This window comes from Triticum dicoccoides, chromosome 2B (genome assembly GCF_002162155.2).
Source record: "Triticum dicoccoides isolate Atlit2015 ecotype Zavitan chromosome 2B, WEW_v2.0, whole genome shotgun sequence".
NCBI classification, from domain to species: Eukaryota; Viridiplantae; Streptophyta; class Magnoliopsida; order Poales; family Poaceae; genus Triticum; species Triticum dicoccoides.
Window position 1 is genome coordinate 752777962 of NC_041383.1, and position 14236 is coordinate 752792197.

General features: G+C 48.8%; 1 pseudogene; it reads right to left on the reverse strand.

Annotated features, from left to right (window-relative positions):
• Positions 1-380: 380 nt before the first annotated feature.
• LOC119266270 lies at positions 381-522 on the reverse strand (annotated as a pseudogene).
• Positions 523-14236: the final 13714 nt, after the last annotated feature.

The following is a 14236-nucleotide window of genomic DNA, read 5'->3' on the forward strand; positions in this document are numbered from 1 at the left end:
AGCTCACTGGTGATGTGATCTGTGGCCCCCATGTCGATGTACCGGTTGGTGTCCACTCCATAGGACGAGGTGGTGGTCAATCCTACACTATTTTCGTTCTTGGCAAAGGAGATGTCGAAGCGCGACGGCGGTGTGGTTTGGCTTCTTGCGGGTCTGGCAGACAACCTCAAGGAGATCGTTGCCTTCTCCATTGTCGTTGCCATGACCTCCATTGCCGCGGCCACCGCCTCCATTGCCACGGCCTCCATTGCCGCGACCTCCTCCTCCGTTGCCACGGCCATCATTGCCACGGCCGCCTCCGCCGCGACCGAAAGCACCACGGCCACGGGAAACAGCGTTGGCCAAGGACTGGTCTCTACCTTCGAACATGGCAAGGCGCTTTTCAAAACCGATCAGTTGGGATTAGAGTTTAGCTACCTTGATGGGATCAGTCCTTGCAGCACATATGGACGAGACGAACGACATGTAGTCGAACTCGAGTCCGGCAAGGATGTAGGAGACCATATCATCATCGTCGAACGGCTTCCCTGCTAAAGCCATCTCATCGCCTAGTGCTTTAATGCGCCCGATGTACTTGGCGATGGTCGCGGTGCCCTTTTTGGTGGTGGAGAGGGCAATCCGCGTGTTGACGATATTGGCCAGCGTTTGGGAGAGAAACATCTCCCTGATCGCGGTCCATGTCGCGGCTGCCTTTGTGAAGTGGGCGACTTGGATCATCACAGGTGCAGAGATCGAGTTGAAGATGAAACTCAGCACCTGAGAGTCTTGCGCCAGAGCGATCTGATATGCCGGGTTTGACACATCAGTGGGCTTGCCGTTCTTGTCAGCAAGCTTGGGCTTCGGGAACGGGTAATCGGGGTTGAGGTGGTCGATCAGCTGGGCTCCGCAGATGGTGGCCAAGGCCTGCGCACGCCATACGAGGTAGTTGCCGCATTGAAGCTTGTCAGCAATGGGAATGAGGGCATAGGGAGCGGCAGCGGCGGTGCTGGAGCTAGCCATGGCTACGAGATTGGATGCGGGAGAGGAACTAGGCTCTGAATACCCTGAAAGAATGCGTGGAAGCGTATGCCTCTGGCAGGGACGCGCTGCGTGTTATATAGACAAGGATAGGTTACAAAGATACAGTAGTTAGGTTGTGGATTAATCCTCAAGAAAAGATATACAAGATATGAGGAGAAACCCTAACAATCTAACTACCAGATTACAACAACACACACAGACACACAATCTAACCCTACCGGCGGTATATACGGTTTATATAATACCGTATACACATAGTACAATTCTTTCTAACACAAGGCACATACGATGGCTTAGAAGGGTGATAAGGTTTTTGGGGAGCACTCAGCGCAACTATTGACTTCTTCATCACGGACGCCCTGGACTCCGACGACTACTTCCCCGACGACAACTTCTTCCCCCACTAGTAGAAAAAGGCCCATTTGTCCTGGTTCTAGAGGGCCTTTAGTCCCGGTTCCAAAAGGGTCGTTACTAAAGCCCCCCCCCCTTTTGTCCCGGTTCTTATACGAACCGGGACTAAAGGCCCTCCACGTGGCCGTTGTCTTGAGCTCCACCTTTAGTCCCGGTTGGTAACACCAACCGGGACTAAAGGTTTTTTTTTTAATTTTCTCGATTTTCAAATTTCTGAATTATTTTACAATTTAATCTCTAATCACCACCACTCATCACTGCTCATTTTAACCTCTAATCTCTAATCATCCCTCATCATTCCAAATCATCTAACTTCCCGACCGGTCACCCATCCTCTCAATACTCCAGCCAGAGCACGGTTAACTTCCGGATTCTATTCCCACTCGTTTCCAAGTCTGCACTTGTTGTTTTCCTGACAATAGTAAGATGTCAATCCTATTAGCCCTCAGGAGTTTAGCTTGAGCATGAAGTCACACGTTTCACTGTTTGAGTTTGAAACTATTATTCTAAAAAACAATAATTATTTAGTAACACTAATATTTCTTGAATAAGTAGTTTGACCATAATTTGACCAGATTTGACCAAAATTCAAAATACAGAAGTAGTTATTTAGTAACACTAATATTCTTGAATAATTATTTAGTACCACTAATACTTCTTGAATAAGTAGTTTGACCATAGTTTGACCAGATTTAACCAAAATTAAAAAAAACTGAAATTTGAGCATAACTTTTTTTTCCTTTTAGAATTTGAGGATTCTAAAAATTTGCAAACAGGAATATGGCCGTCAAAATCGGATGCGGATTCTCGTGCTGATTTTGTTGCTATATTATGCAGGGGTTTTCGACATCGTATGCAAAAGATATGGCCGTTTTATTTTTTCATAACACTTTTTTGCAAAACATGTCCAAATTTAAGTTTTTTAGTTTTCCTAACTAATAGATGTAGTAACATAACTACATCTCGAAGGATTTTAATTTTTGAAGTTTTTATCATTTTCTTTTGCTTTTTACAAGACTGAAAAGGCGATCGGGAATCAGTTCAGTTAAAACCTTAGATTCATACTAGAGGGGGGGGTAGAGTTTGAAAATGGGAGCTTTAGTCCCGGTTTGAGGCATGAACCGGGACTAAAGGGCATTGCACCCTTTAGTCACGGTTCGTGCCTCAAACCGGAACTAAAGTTCTAATCTTTAGTCCCGGTTTGAGATACGAACCGGGACTAAAGGACACCGCACCCTTTAGTGCCGGTTCGTGTCTCAAACCGGGCCTAAAGGGCTCATTGGAACCGGGACTAATGCCTTTAGCCGCACGAACCGGGACCAATGCCCCCATGGGTACCGGTTCGTGACTAAACCGGGACTAATGGGCTTATATGGCCCGAACGAAAGCCCTGTTTTCTACTAGTGCCCGACGTCGACAATCTCTTCGACAACATGGCTGGCGAGGACACCGACCCCAAGACCAGTACTTCTGCCGTTGTTCCGTATGTCTTCGTGTTCTCTCTGTTTAAGATCTTGCCTCATTTTTATTGCTCTAGCTTTTCTTGTTCTAGCCTCTGTTCTACTTATGTTCTTTTCTAGTTGATACGTGAACATGCCATTTGCTTTCTCACCTTTAGACTACATGACTTGTTTCATCTCCACTATGATAGTCATATTTTATCTACTATTTCTGTTAATAAAATCATATGATAAATTGGTCATATTTCCAACGGGACCCTAATATGACTTGCAAAGATGTGGCTTGAACCAAACACACACCTAACTTGGTTAAACTTGTCTAATCTTAGATGTGACAATCTTGGGCAAATTTAGTGTCAAATCAAACAGCCCAGTACTATTCATTCAGTTGGGAGGGAGTAGAGCTTCAATGTAAGGCACCACATACTCACGCAAAGGGTGTGCAATTCCTTCTAATCGGAAGGCAATGGAAACTCCCTTGACTTTCCAGCGAGCTACCTGTTTCTTTCAAATAAACTAGGCGCGTGCGTCTCTTTTCTGCTCTTCACCCAACACATCGACATGGGGAGAGAAAAGTTTTTTTCCGTACTTCTTATCGTGGCCATACATACCGCAGGAGGGCGACCGGATTGCGAGGAACAGAAGCATCACATGGATGCTGCAACATAAGTGTAAAAGGGACTAGAACTCGCTTTGGTTTGCTCCAACATTTCAAATACAATGCTAAGGTCTTTCTTCAGGAGATTCATCTGTTTTTCCATGGCATGAATAAGAGTAAACTTCCCAGTGACTTGCGGGATTATATATAGGGTTCAACCGTGCAAGCGTTCAAGAAAAATAAGTTGATGCCATTCCTGTACAATGTGTGGCAGCTCCTTAACGCTCGTCGACTTATTTTCAGGTCATCCTACTGTCATGACTAATTATGTGCTTCGGCGCTCCGGCGGTGCACCCATGCCAGAAGGGTGAGGCATGAATTAGTGGGACTCCGAATCAGTGATGCAGATCATGCAACTGCAGCAACAAATATCCAAGATTTCCATGATAGTTTACCCGTTTTGCCCTTCACATAGTACGTCCTCCTCGTGGCGTTATCCAAATCTGACCAAGTTGTCGGCCTTGTACTAATCTGCAACGACAACATAGTGGGGAGGTCCATCCCGCTCTCGCTCGCACCCGGGGAAGGCTGCACACTCATCACGTACGGCCCCGCCCAGCCCAGCCACCGGCAAAAGCGGAGCCACACCAGCGCGGCAGCGACACACCATCAGTCCGCATTTGCTTTCTTGCCTCCTCAGCACCGCAACGCCAGCAGAGGTCGGGGCACGCGCGCGGCTGCACAGTCCACAGCACACGGCGGCGGAGTGGAGTGGTGGCGATGGTGATCCACCTGCTGGCGTTCGCGGGGGCGAGGATCTTCGTGCAGGTGTTCCAGGTCTCGGCGCCGCTGCTGTGGCCGCTCAACCTCTGGCTGCCGCTCGCGCGCCGCCTGCCCGAGGCCTGCGCCGTCGCCCGCGCCGTGCTCGCAGCCCACGTGGCGTGGCTGCGCCGGGCATGCTGTCCCGGCGCCCCCGTCTGGAGCCGCCACGACGGCGGGGTCTACCGCCGGGCGGTGCTCGACGTCGCCTACTACTGAGACGCTGGAACCGTTCGAGACTTTGGAGGCAGTAGCAGTCTCTCAAGTAAAGTAGAGTAGAGTTTGTTCTTCTGGTTTTTTTTCTTGGGCTAGCAATGCCTGGTCTGAATGTGGGTTGTAATTAACCAGGATTCCTAAGTACTTCCTCCGTCCCATAATGTAACGGTAGTGTCAAAAACGCTCTTATATTATGGGGACAGAGAGAGTAGTAAATACAAGTGATTTGTTCATCCACGCTTCTCATGCGGAATTTTGAAGACGATGAATACAGTGGAATGCTAGCTGCGACCAGCGATTTCCAGATCGGTCCGTTGAAAGCGCTACACTACGATATGCTTCCCGGCGCATTTTTATCCACACAATAGGGATATGATAAAGACCGACAGTATAAAAGCGATAACACTATTTTTTTCAGACCGGTCAAATGTCAGAAGGAATTACCACCATCACTCTTGCATTGATCGAATGCTTTCATTATCAGGAACACTGCACAAGGAAATTTGCGCATACAAGTTACATTTATCCAAGACTTATGATCGTGTGGATCGAGCATTTTCAGAGAAAACAATTTTAGTGTTGGGCTTCGCTCGGAGGTGGGTTAGCTGGATTATGGCCTATGTAATCATGGGGATATGTGGTCAAATTTAATGGATTCATGCTCAAATTACCTTGTCAACCCATGGTCAAAGACAAGGTGGTCGGTACTCTCCTTTTTATTTTCCATTTTATGATTGGCGGGCTTTCGCCCAGGGTAGTGTAGGCTGATCATTTTTTTTCCGTGAGAAAATGTCATTGAGCTTATGGTAAATCTTATCTCCTGTTTGCGATGGATGTTCTTGCGTTAAGGTGCAATGGTTGTATGGATAAGAAGAACAAAAAGTGCAATATTCCAATGGTCAAGTGTGCGGAGCATAGGACAAGAAGGACAAGAAGGACAAGGACAAGAAGATGATGCATTCATATCTGGGAATGTACAAGAAGTCATACACACCGAAAGTGATTGAGGAGATATGTCCCTTGATAGAAGCTATTATTTGTGCATTTCTTGGAAGGCTGCTCATCGATGCATCTACGTTTACAAGAGTTTTCACGATGTTGGGTATGTCGTCTTTGTTCAGAACAAGGCACATCCGGCGGCTTAGACGGCGTGCTTTGATACCTATCTTTGTGGTTTTTGCTAGTTCTTTCTCAATTAACCAAGCATATAGGATTTCGTATCTGGTTTTCCTCATTAACAAGATTAACTCCGTTTTTTATGGCGATGATAGCTGTTAGTAAGATCTTCCTGTCTTGCCACAAGATAAACTTATGTGACCGGGTCGTATGCACCAAACCTGAAGACCCACATCCACATGCGGACACCTGAAAAACCAAATCTTAGAGCAGCGCCCATCGTTCCCCTTTGCCAAATCCCAACTTCTGTAGCCCAGGGTCGATGTCAGCCGGTGCAAAATCCCCGGCTCGATGCGCTCCATCCCCGCCAACAACGACCATGTTCGGTGGCAGTACAGCTTGCGTCTGCACTCTATCTAGTTGTCACATCTGCCCACGAGCATGCTCCTCCCTTGCTCATGGTGCTCCATCCCTGTTGGAAACAACCACGTTCGTCGACGACTGAGCTCGCCACACCACCCCGGATGCTTGTCCCCGTCAGCGAGTAGACGTATAATTTGTGGGCAGAGGAGGTTTCGGTTGAGAGGTTGACATGTATGTTCTTCGGTGCCTTTCACTGCTGTCGTCGGGCCATGCCATATTTTGTACTGTCACGGGCGAGATGGAAAGAGATGACTATGGTTTTTCTAGGGGCCGTGAATTTGGGTGAGCGGAAAGTTCGAAACGATGACCTCTGCTTTGAGATTCAGTTCGCCAGGTGTCGCGGGCGGAGGAGGGTCTCCTGTTTGGACACGTACGACCTGGTTGTATAGGATTTTTTTTCCTAATGCCAAATGTTGCCTTGGAAATATGATCATTCTATATACTAGTCTAAATATGTTATTGTTTCCCCATAAAAAAATGTTGCTGTTGGAAACAGCATGGAACTTTCTTTTTTGCTTGAAGGAAATAATATGTTGCCGACTTCTCTAGTCGACTGGCCGACTCACCTCCAATTAGGCCAGGCCGACCCACCAGCAGTCGCAGGAGACGTCATGTTGCTTGTCATCATGTCTATCCGTCTCAGCGCGCGCCAACGACATTAAAAGGTCGTTCCCGGGGAAGGCCGCAACCTCCCCGGCAAAAGCATAACCACGCCAGCGCAGCAGCCACACAACGCCATTCCGACTTCCGAACCCGACATCACATTTGTCGCTCGCCCTCGCCGTCGCCGCCGCGTCACCGCGCAAGCGCAGGGAGTTGGTCAGCGTCTCAGGGCTCTCGGCTATGGGGATCCACCTCCTGGCGTTCGCCTTCGTGCAGGTGTTTCAGGCCTCGGCGCCGCTGCTGTGGCCGCTCAACCTCTGGCTGCCCCGCCACCTCCCCCAGCTCTGCGCCGTCGTCTCCGGCGAGATCGCCGCCCACGTCGCCTGGCTGCGCCGCGCCCACGCGAGGCGCCGAGATGACGACGAGGAAGGCCGCCGCCAGGGGCTGCTATACGCCGTGTACTGAGATATCCAGACCGGACAGTTTCTTCACTTTTGACGTTTAGATTATTTTTCGAGCGCTAGCTGCGGAATGTCGATGTAGGCTTTTTTGGGTTTGAATATGTATGTAAGTTACTAGCATCGATCTGTGAATACGAGCAAATTCTGCTAGGACCGGCTGATTCTGTCGGGATTGATGGCTTTGTTTTGCTCCAGCTAGCATCTCAAATAGTAGTACAGGTTTACAGTTGTTCTTCAGGAGATTCATTTGTTTTCCCTGCCAAGAACTGGCCAGATCTTGTTAGAGAGATTAAAGATAGTATGACCGAACGTAGTTCTTGTATTACTCATATTCGCCGAGTTGTAATAATTCTAGTCATGCTTTGGCAAACTTTGGGAAGGACTCAAGGCCAAACTGTTGTATGGCTTGGGTCGGGACTGGAGGTCGTTTTGGACGCTGTTAAGCGTGACTGTACGTGTGATTTGATTGAGTAATACAAGAATTCTTTGGAAAAAAAAGAGAACTGGCCAGAAGTAAACTTCCTTGTGAGATTATCCATTCATGTATACAATGTGGCAGCTCCTTCACGCTCATCTACTTTGTCGGTTCACCCGACTGTCGTGATTAACTAGTGTTCAGTCAATTCTAGAAAAGAGAAGGTAGTGTTCAGTCGCGATCATACTAAATATGTGGGTTGCCGAGTCAGCTGCACCACCATGCTTGAACTTGAAGCATGAGAGGCATTAGTTAGTGGAGCGGGTTACGCACACTACATTAGCAGATATCTGAAATTACAACCGGGGTCCTAAAAAAACGGCAAAATGTACTGAGCAACTGATAGTACATAGGTAAATTGTACAGTGCCTTATCTGGCATGGTGAAGGCTGCTAAAAGTTTTAATGATTTTGCTCTTGTTAACTGTCCCGCGGGTCTTCTCCTACTGTTCAGCGCAATTTGTCCGCTGAATGAAAATAAGACAGTGTTCATTTTTCCTATACCAAGATGGCCTAACTTCTTAGCATTTGTAATAGCCTTCACCTTCTCTCAACCGTTCGAACTTATGAGCGAAACCTGTATTTCTAATTACAGAAAATAAAATTGCTCTCTACAACATACACCGTTGTTGTGTTGTTGTTGTTGTTGTTGTTGTTTTTGTTGTTGTTGTTCTTTTTAATGGACCGGTGTAATTTCAATCAATGTGGGTTAAAAAAAATGTGACAGTGCATGCGGAGCTTGTTACTCCGGGTAGGCCAGTAGGCTACACGTTAAACGACATATCACGTTGCTTTGATCTGCAAACTTCATACTTTCTTGTCCTTATATGGTTATTCAACATATCTCTGAACCTAAGCTACATCATGAACACACAGCTCGATGCGTAAAAACCTAGCAAATCCTATTACCCTACGGAACTACATCAACATACAAGTAAAGTGGAGTCCAGTAGCACGGAGACGCCTAGCGACTAGCGACCAGGAGGTGCTCGCGATCCGATCTAGAGCCGCCGCCGGATCCTTCCTCCCTACACCCGCTCCCGTGCAGCGCCGCCGCGCTGGGGCATCCCTGCCTTCCTCCTCCCCGGATGGCTAAAGTGTGGCAGCGGGTCTGTAGTCGCAGCGGGTGGCGGTGGCGGCCATGTTGCAGTCACTCAACCTCCGGTTCGGCTTCGGATCACGGTGATGCTCTTGGTCTTGATCTGCATCACGCGGGCACCCGGGACGGTGCCCCTGGGCTTGGCGGTGGTGTTCATCTCCTATGTCGGAGGTGGTCGGCCTGAGGCTGGGTGAGCAGATCTCGAGATCTGCAATCTAGTCCCGGCTGCGAGTCGGGGAGACATAGATGCCGGTGAAAACTGAGCCGACGGCGGACGATGGCGGCGGTCTGCGTCGTTACCTTGATGAAGGCATCGTCCTGTAACTACTGTTGACCCACTCGTGCTGCTCCGGGGAAAACCCTAGAATCTGGTTTTCCAGATCGGACGATGGCAGCACTACGGTGTTGTTTCTCTCTTGGGAGCATCGTTTGTGGAGCAGCGCTGGATGTCAGAGGCAGGAGGTGGAGCGTCTTCGTCTTGCACGGAGCTTCGGTTGAGATGTCAAGTCATGCCTGGCCGACAGGTGCTACGCTTTGTCATGCCTAGTAGGCAGGTGCTACGCATGACAGATCTTCCAGTGACTTCAAGCTCTGTCGACTGGTGGTACTTGGCAGCATGGTGTCGAGGGGTACCGGCGGCGACCGCGACGTGCTCAGCAGTTCGCACGCAGGGAGGCGGTGCCATTGGGCGACGTGGTGGCGTCGACGGCAGCTAGACCGGGTAAGGATGATGCGTCAGTACAGCTCTGAAGATGGAGTGGTGGTAGTTGGCGGCGGCGGCCTTTGACAGTACGTCGGACCGGTGTGTGCCCCATACCCAGCAAGTGCCTTGGTTGGGGCCTCAGGTCTTAGATGTTAGGTTTGGCTGCAAGGTCTGTGGTATTAGGCCCGGACTATCAGCATCCCTTCACCAACTGGATAGGAGTAGCGACAGATGTTGCCTAGAAGATGGCTTCAGACTTACTGTTGTATTTCTTTGTAAGGTCTTTTGTGAATAATTAATAAAATGGCTGCATGCATGGTCTAGATGCAGAGACCGGGAGTCTTCCTCCTTTTAAAAAAAAAAGTAGCACGGAGACGCATCGTCCTCTACTTGTTGCCTGCACGCAATGCCAACTGCACCAACCTCAATGTCGGCAGTCTCAAATCATTTCGGCCATCCTTCGGCTGTCCCCCGAATTGCATCTTATGTGTCAAACAATGTGGTTATTTCTTTGCTTTGGTTTGCTCCAACATCTCAAATACAACAGTAGAGTTCTTACTTTGGAAGTTCAGTTCACTTCCTATGGCACTATGGCAAGAACCAAACCAGCTTTCTTCTTAGATTATATAGATGGAGCAAGTGTAAAACAAAAGGAGTTGAATTTATATTCATGTGTACATTGTGTTAGCTCATTCACTCGCGTCTATTTGTCAGTTCATCCATCTGTCATGAGTTACTACTGTGCAGTCTTGATCATACTAAATATATATGTGCATTGGTTAATCAGGTACACACACATGCTTGAGGCATGCGATCAGAGTACCTCGCGGATAGGAAGACCGATGCATGAAAATCTGGCGGAATCCTAGTCTCTCCAACACTGGGTACCGCTACATTTCCCAGAAGCATACAAGTAGCATGGAGTTCACCTCATTCATGTATACGTGGAGGAGGGAGCACGCATATAAAAAGAACAAGTTAACTGGTTCCATTCATGTATACAATGTGTCATCCTTCACGCTCAATCTACTTTTCGATTCATCCCACTGTCGTGATTTAACTACTAGTATCCAGTCAATTTGAAAGAAAGAAAACTAGTTCTGTGTAGCTGAGTCAGCTACACTGCCATGCTTGAACATGAAGCATGAGAGGCGTTAATATGTTTCATGCTGGTTCTAGTAATACCGATTTGGTATTGTATATTTTGATACATTTTCATATAAAATTTTGTGAGGCATACTAGAAAATTTTGGCTTTGAAAGAAAAATTCAGCATGCTTTTTATAGTAAAAGAAGCGGCGAGCATATGTTCTTATAAATTTTCTGCCATATTCATTTATTCATGAATTTTTTGTCGACTTGATTTGTTTTGAGTCTTGGTCCAATGAGAGATCCTAGTAGGACCCACTATTTTGTCTTGTCTCTTGTGTTTCTATCTCGAGTGCGCACGCCTCTTTGACAATAAAACTGGAATCTTTCCTTGATCCCACGTTCACCGTACCGTTAAGTACATCATTAAATTCTTCTAACAAAAAAATCAAATATCTAAGGTTTGATCGTCATTTTTAGAGTGCTCTTGTAGTATAATAAATTGAGCGGCTGTTCGAGTCAGCTGACGAGGACAATCAGTCATCCGTTGGCGCTCACCAGGGGAAGGCCACAACCTCCCGCCCGGCCGGCCGCCGGCAGAAAGCAAAACCGCATCTGCAAAACAGCAGCGACAAGCCGGTCACCGTTCCGAACAACAAATTTGTCCGATTCTTACTTGCCCGTTGCAGTAGCACTGGCGGGTGAGCCGGCACGGGGCCGGTGGCCGGGGATCTATAGCGAGCTGCCACCTGCCTGCCAGCGTGGACGTCGACATGGAGCTGTGGTCTGTGGAGGCGTGTGTGTGCCAAATAGATGAGCCGGCTTCTTGTTCTTGCGATGCCCGGGCAACATGCTGGTTGAGAACATATCCATATTGTTCACAAAAAATAAGGAGAGAACGTATACATATCCAATGCGCCAGCCTGATATTTTATATATTTAAAAAATTACGTTACTTCGATTTTAAAAAAAATTCTCACCTTGCATTAAAGAAAGTTAATGAAATGTGTAACTTTTCAAAATTGGTCATAGCATTCAAACAGACGTTTGTGATATTTAAAAGATGTACGCACGTTTAAAAATATTTTGACCAACAGTACAAAAGTGTTCGTGTAATTTGTAAAGAATGACATACCATTCGAAAAAATTACGACATTTATAAAAAGTTTGGGATTAAAAAATATGCCCCCCACATATTTGTCCTCTGTCGACCAGTCGACTGTCAATCAGGCCCGGACGACCCGCCAGCAGTAGCAGGAGCCATCACATCTTTCCACGATTCAACCCTTGGGATAACGGCGCGAACCAACCTGTGGTTGGATGGTTAAAGGGATTGTGGTATCTCCAGTCCATCAGGATTCAAGTTCTGGTGCTCGCATTTATTTTTAGATTTATTTCAGGGTCTCCGGCGATGCGCATTCAGTGGGAGGAGACGTTTCCGTCGATGACGAGGTGCCTACGGTGACTTCGTAATTTTGAAGATGATATGCCGGCTCAGTCTTTCGAAGGTGCTCATAAGGGTGGGGTGCGCGTGTGTGCGTTCATAGGGATGAGCATATGCGCGTGTATATGAGCGCTTGGGTCCGTATTGTGTTAAAAAAAAACCTTCGGATAACGGCAAGTCGAGACGTCATATTGCTCGTCACCGTGTATCCAGGTTCTCTGTCTGAGCGCGCGCAACTAGAACAAAAGGTCGTTCCCGGGGAAGGCCGCAACCCCCTCCCACCCGTCACCGGCAGAAGCATAACCACACACCAGCAGCAGCATCGGAACAGACATCGCCATTCCGAAGAAGCCAACACATTTGTTGCTAGCTCGCCGTCGCCGCAGCTCCGCGCAAACGCAGGGAGTCGGTCAGCGTCCCAGGGCTCCCGGCGATGGGGATCCACCTCCTGGCGTTCGCCTTCGTGCAGGTGTTCCAGGCCTCGGCGCCGCTGCTGTGGCCGCTCAACCTCTGGCTGCCCCGCCACCTCCCCCAGCTCTGCGCCGTCGTCTCCGGCGAGGTCGCCGCCCACGTCGCTTGGCTGCGCCGCGCGTACGCGAGGCGCCGCGACGACGACGACGAGGGCCGCCGCCAGGGGCTGCTCTACACCGTGTACTGAGATATTCAGAACGGACAGTTTCTTCAGTTTCGAGTTTTAGTTGATTTTTCCAGCGGTAGCTGCGGAATATATATGTAGTATGTTTGTTGTAGCGTAGATCTGTGAATACACGAGTAATTTCTGCTACGACCGGCTGATTCTTTCGGGATTGTTTGCTCTGTTTTGACTCGACATCTCAAATACAAGTGTACAGTAGTTCTTCCGGAGATTTGTTTGTTTTCCATGGCAAGAACCGGCCAGAAGTACACTTTCTTGTGAGATTATGGAGGGAGGGAGCAAGCGCACAAAAAGGAAGTTAACTTCCATTCTTTAACGTATGCAATGTGCCAACTCCTTCACGCTCATCTACTTTCTCGGTTCGCCCGACTGTCGTGATTAACTATTGTTGAGTCAATTCCAGAAAAGAGAAGGTAGTGTTCAGTCGAGGTCATGCTAAGTACATGTGCGTTGCCGAGTCAGCTGCACCACCATGTTTGAACTTGAAGAACGAGAGGCATTGATTAGTCGAGCGGGTCACGCACACTACATTAACAGATTACAGTTTTATCTGACATTACAAACGGGGTCGTAAAAAGATATGGCAAAATTACAGTGTCTTATTTGACATGGTGAAGGCCGCTAAGAGTGTAAGTATTTTGCTCTTGTGACTGTCCCGCGGATCTCCCCCTAGGCTCCTACTATTCAGCGCAATTGGTCCGCTGAATGAAACGAACAGTCTTCATTTTTCTATGCCAAGATGGCGTGACTCCAACCGCGCCTTCAACAGGCCCTCCAGTGCGACTTTTTTCACGTCGGCGCCAAAAAAAAAAACCCTAGTCGCGGCCTCAAGATGCCGAAATCCGTTGGCTCGACCCATTTTTGTGCCCGGTGGTCCCAGGCCGAACCCAGCGCACTCGGTGGCGCTTGGGGCTCCGGCGGAAGAGAAAACCACGCCAGGCGAAAATGCATCTTCCATGTCCAGATTCGCCCCCCTCCCCCGCGCACACGCCCTCCCGCCGCCTTGCCGACCCCGGCGCCAACCACCCCCGCCACCGCTAGATAGACCATTCCCCCGCCTGAAAAGAGAGAGGGTTCCGCCGTGGCGTCCTCCACCCTGTTCCTGGGCGAGCTTTTCGGCGCTCCGGCCGCGCGCCTACCACGCCCACCAGGTGTTTAGAGATTCGTCTGCTCGACGATGGATTCAGACGACGAAGAGGCGCTCGCGGCGCTACTGGAGGAGGAAACCGATGCCGACGCCCAGGACGAAGAGCATCTCATGGTCGTCGCCGCCCTGGCCAGCTTGCTCGCAAGCAATGCTGTCAGGACATCGACTTAATGCCACACCGATCTAGCATGTAACACCTCATATCACTTTGCGTCCTCACACACGGTATCCCCACGGGTGTCGCCTTACCAGGCCCGGGTCCGTTTGTGCCTTTTGGCACACGTATATGATAGTGTCGCTATCATCCATATGACAAGGAGTCCGGGCTGACATGGCTAGTCGTGAACCCAAAGTGGCACTAACTTACAGGGACAGGTGAGGGAGTCCTGTTAGAGGGTCCTCGGACAGCCAGACTATGTACTTGTGCCGGACTGTTGGACTATGAAGATACAAGATTGAAGACTTTGTCCCGTGTCCGGGTCGGACTCTCCTTTGCGTG